This window comes from Mustelus asterias, unplaced genomic scaffold, assembly GCF_964213995.1.
Source record: "Mustelus asterias unplaced genomic scaffold, sMusAst1.hap1.1 HAP1_SCAFFOLD_2360, whole genome shotgun sequence".
In the NCBI taxonomy this organism is placed as follows: Eukaryota; Metazoa; Chordata; class Chondrichthyes; order Carcharhiniformes; family Triakidae; genus Mustelus; species Mustelus asterias.
In genome coordinates, this window is record NW_027592305.1 from 37,501 (window position 1) to 42,500 (window position 5,000).

The following is a 5,000-nucleotide window of genomic DNA, read 5'->3' on the forward strand; positions in this document are numbered from 1 at the left end:
TAGCTGCTCGTTTGGTCCCTCGCCCGCCAGCAGACCGTTCCGCCGACGGTGCTCCTCCTCCGCAGCGACTTCTGCCTAGCCCCTCTGCCGGGTGCGATGTCTCCGGCGTCCGCACCGATCCTCGGCATTGGTGCCGCACACGCAACGCCTGCGTCGTTGGAAGGGCTTCGCCGTTGGCGTCGCACACAGCCCTGTGGGGGTGTCTTTGCAGTCCGTCCGAGAGGTGGGGGCACGCACGGCAACACGGCCGGCCTGCCTGCTTGGGACGATGCGGTCCTTTCGTTCAGCGGTTCCACGGTTTGGCCGGCGCGAGCAGATGCTTGGGGGGGAGACGGTGGCGTCAGCCACGCACTCACTCTGCTTCTGCAGTCCGGTCCACTCCGCCCGTTCTAGCTGCTCGTTTGGTCCCTCGCCCGCCAGCAGACCGTTCCGCCGACGGTGCTCCTCCTCCGCAGCGACTTCTGCCTAGCCCCTCTGCCGGGTGCGATGTCTCCGGCGTCCGCACCGATCCTCGGCATTGGTGCCGCACACGCAACGCCTGCGTCTGTTGGAAGGGCTTCGCCGTTGGCGTCGCACACAGCCTGTGGGGGTGTCTTTGCAGTCCGTCCGAGAGGTGGGGGCACGCACGGCAACACGGCCGGCCTGCCTGCTTGGGACGATGCGGTCCTTTCGTTCAGCGGTTCCACGGTTTGGCCGGCGCGAGCAGATGCTTGGGGGGAGACGGTGGCGTCAGCCACGCACTCACTCTGCTTCTGCAGTCCGGTCCACTCCGCCCGTTCTAGCTGCTCGTTTGGTCCCTCGCCCTCCAGCAGACCGTTCCGCCGACGGTGCTCCTCCTCCGCAGCGACTTCTGCCTAGCCCTCTGCCGGGTGCGATGTCTCCGGCGTCCGCACCGATCCTCGGCACGGCGCGGGTGCGCACCTGTGGGCGCCGCCCCGTGCTCCACGTCCGTCCGTGTGTGCCCGCTGTGGGGACCGTCTTCCTCTCGCCTGGGCGACGGCTTGCGGGCTGCGACGTGACCTTGCCACCGCCTTGCAGCATTACATCCGCAGTTGAAACGAAGAGAGCTGCTGCGGGCTTGGGTGCTTGTCCTGGCGGCTTGTCGACGGGACCACGGTGAACGGCCACTGTGTGACTCCGCAGGGAGACGTTCTGGTGCAGTCAGGGGCCTTTTGTCTCCCGCCGCGGTGAAGCTTTGGTCGCATTCTAGTCACTCTCTCTTCAATCCCGGTACGGGGTACCTGTTCATGCTCACCATTCCTCGAGCACCCGCGTGCAGAGGGTGGGTGCGAGGTTTAAAGATTCGTGGTCCGCCTGTCGGTCCGGTCTCGTGCTGACTTGAGCCGAGTGTCCTCCGCGTTCGAGAGAATGTGCCTGTCCGCGGGGGCAGCCGCGCTTGCGAGCGTTCCGCCGCGCCCCCTTCCCCAGCCCGCCGAGGTTGGGGCGTGCGGGGTCGGCTTGCGCCCGTAGCGTCGGCCTGTCCTCCGCGGCTTGCACCCGACTCAGTCCGCTGCGGCCTCGCCTCGACTCTCGAGCCTTCGACAGACGGTGACACCAGAGAACTCTGCCTCTGGCTGTTGCGGGGCGTGACGGCGCGTGTCGGGCTCCGGCCCGTCACCCACGCCGGCACTCAACGCCTGCGAGCGCCCTGTTTCCTCCGAGAAAGGTTTTTCGCTTGATTGTCGCTCGAGTGCGTGTGCCTCCGGGGCTCACGCCGTGGTACGCGCCAGGCTGGGGCTCCACCGTCACGTCGGCGGGGGAGCGTTTTAGCGCGTCCCAGGATCGGACAACCTCTCCGGGGGCCCGAGCCGAAACCCGACACGGTATAAAAGTCGTAACAAGGTTTCTGTTGGTGAACACGTTGTGAAGGATCTTTGTCGGCCGGGGGCCCGCCACCTCTCCGGGGAGGGCGGCCGTCACTCCTTGAACGCGAAGGCTGGCGCCGGTTGGGCCAGGCAGGAGAGCCTCACGGGGGCCGGCCCCGGGGCCAGGTATCGGACAACCTCTCCGGGGGCCCGAACCGAAACCCGTAACACAGAATAAAAATCGTAACAAGGTTTCTGTTGGTGAACACGTTGTGAAGGATCTTTGTCGGCCGGGGCCCGCCACCTCTCCGGGGAGGGCGGCCCGTCACTCCTTGAACTCGAAGGCTGCGCCGGTTGGGCCAGGCAGGAGAGCCTCACGGGGGTTGGCCCCGGGGCCGTGGCCCGTACTGACGCTGGCGCCTCCCACGCGGGTGGGAGGTCACACCGACAATTTCGCCGTACCCGTCGAACGGGCCTGGTCACCCGTACGCACGTTCCGCCGAAGCCGGGCGACGTCGATCTCGGTCCCACTCGGTTGGGCCGGCGCGCGGGCGCCGCCACCGACGAGCACGCACACGCTCGGTTGCACGCCGGCAAGTCCATGCGGGTGCCGCACACGCTACGCCTGCGCCGTTGGAAGGGCTTCGCCGTTGGCTTCGTAGGGTGTCTTTGCAGTCCGTCCGAGAGGTGGGGGCACGCACGGCAACACGGCCGGCCTGCCTGCGTGGGACGATGCGGTCCTTTCGTTCAGCGGTTCGGCGGTTTGGCCGGCGCGAGCAGACGCTCGGAGGGAGACGGTGGCGTCAGCCACGCACTCACTCCGCTTCTGCAGTCCGGTCCACTCCGCCCGTTCTAGCTGCTCGTTTGGTCCCTCGCCCGCCAGCAGACCGTTCCGCCGACGGTGCTCCTCCTCCGCAGCGACTTCTGCCTAGCCGCTCTGCCGGGTGCGATGTCACCGGCGTCCGCACCGATCCTCGGCACGGCGCGTGTGCGCACCTGTGGGCCGCCGCCCCGTGCTCCACGTCCGTCTGTGTGTGCCCGCTGTGGGGACCGTCTTCCTCTCGCCTTGGCGACGGCTTGCGGGCTGCGACGTGACCTTGCCACCGCCTTGCAGCATTACATCCGCAGTTGAAACGAAGAGAGCTGCTGCGGGCTTGGGTGCTTGTCCTGGCGGCTTGTCGACGGGACCACGGTGAACGGCCACTGTGTGACTCCGCAGGGAGACGTTCTGGTGCAGTCAGGGGCCTTTTTGTCTCCCGCCGCGGTGAAGCTTTGGTCGCATTCTAGTCACTCTCTTCAAAGCCCGGTGAGGGGTACCTGTTCATGCTCACCATTCCTCCGGCACCCGTGTGCGGAGGGTGGGTGCGAGGTTTAAAGATTCGTTGTCCGCCTGTCGGTCCGGTCTGGTCTCGTGCTGACTTGAGCGAGCGTCCACCGCGTTCGAGAGAATGTGCCTGTCCGCGGGGGCAGCCGCGCTTGCGAGCGTTCCGCCGCGCCCCCTTCCCCAGCCCGCCGAGGTTGGGGCGTGCGGGGTCGGCTTGCGCCCGTAGCGTCGGCCTGTCCTCCGCGGCTTGCACCCGACTCAGTCCGCTGCGGCCTCGCCTCGACTCTCGAGCCTACCGCCAGACGGTGACACAGAGAACTCTGCCTCTGGCTGTTGCGGGGCGTGACGGCGCGTGGCGGGCCCCGGCCCCTCACCCACGCCGGCACTCAACGCCTGCGAGCGCCCTGATTCCTCCTTTTTTTCGCTTGATTGTCGCTCGAGTGCGTGCGCCTCCGGGCTCACGCCGTGGTACGCGCCAGGCTGGGGCTCCACCGTCACGTCGGCGGGGGAGCGTTTTGCGCGTCCCAGGATCGGGCAACCGATCCGAAACCCGATACAACTTTTAGCGGTGGATCACTCGGCTCGTGCGTCGATGAAGAACGCAGCTAGCTGCGAGAATTAATGTGAATTGCAGGACACATTGATCATCGACACTTTGAACGCACTTTGCGGCCCCGGGTTCCTCCCGGGGCTACGTCTGTCTGAGGGTCGCTTGACAATCAATCGCACTTCGCGCGCATCCGTGCGCCGAAGAGCGCGGCTGGGGTGTCGCAGAGGTGCCGTCCTCTCTGTCCCCCTAAGTGCAGACCCAGAGTAATCCGCGTCGGAGAGCTTGACCTCTTGGGTGCCGGCGTCCGCCTCCGGGCTCGTCGGCACTGCCCGCTCCCGCACTGGCCCAGCCACCTCGGGGTCGCCGGCACGGCTGTCATCGGGTTGCCAGAGAGAGAGAACGTGACTGCCTCGCTGCCGGGACCGTGTGTGCCTTCCGTTAGGCTCGGGCCAGGGGGGTTGACTCTCTGTTGATGTGTGTGTGTGGCTCGTCCACGGGAAGGATCCGCAAGAGTTGGCTCGGTTGGGTGCTCCGGCACAGAGAGTGAGAGAGTGGAGTGACTGTCCGCTGGACGTCTCCGGACACGTTGCCTCGCGTGGTCCGTGCTCGGTTGCCTGCCGGTGGGTTGCCGTGGCCGTTCAGTGCCGTCGCGTGGAGGACGGCAGCTTGACGCGTGTGACGCTTGATGCCTGGATCGGTGCTCGGTCGTGCCGTGCTTTTCTTCCCTCTGTTGCGCGTGCGAGTGCTTGCATTTTTGTCGTGGGAATCCGTGGCGGTTGGGTGTCGTTGCTTGTGTTGCGCTGGAGCTGCGGCTCCTTCCACACTCCGCAGCCCACCCTCTGCCGTTGCGGTTCTGGGGCAATGTGCCTGCGCCCGCGTTCAACGTGTGCCTTGGGTTCGAATCGTCGCAGAGCCGACTTGGCCGTGTGGTCCTCGCTCCGGTGTCTCCCCGTGTCCTGCTGCCGCCGAAGTCTTCTACGTGAAAGGTGCTGTCCTGGCCGCGGCGTGGCCACCCGCCGCTTGCAGCCCGTGCGCTCCGCCGCCCGGCTTCGTCCTTGGCGTCTGGCCTTTCGCTCCGGCAGGCTGTGTGTCCCACGGCCCTGCTTTTCTCTCGCTCGATACCGCCGTCGCACCGCGACCCCGCCAGCAGCACTGCTTTCCGTTACCGTGGAGGTGGGCGCACGCCTCGCCGCAAACGATTCTCTGGAACAGTTGACGTGCCGAGCCCGGTCCGGCGCCGAGTGCGAGGGGGCACGCAGCGCTCGCAGTACCGTGTGCGTTCCGTGTGTGTCCGTGCCTGTGCATCCGCTGCGCAGCACGG

At 66.9% G+C, this 5,000-nt stretch overlaps 1 non-coding gene across 1 annotated transcript; it reads left to right on the top strand.

Annotated features, from left to right (window-relative positions):
- The first annotated feature begins 3,686 nt into the window (after positions 1–3,686).
- On the top strand, positions 3,687–3,840 carry LOC144489617 (5.8S ribosomal RNA). Its single transcript, XR_013497002.1, has one exon. It is a non-coding gene; the product is annotated as a 5.8S ribosomal RNA (ribosomal RNA).
- Positions 3,841–5,000: the final 1,160 nt, after the last annotated feature.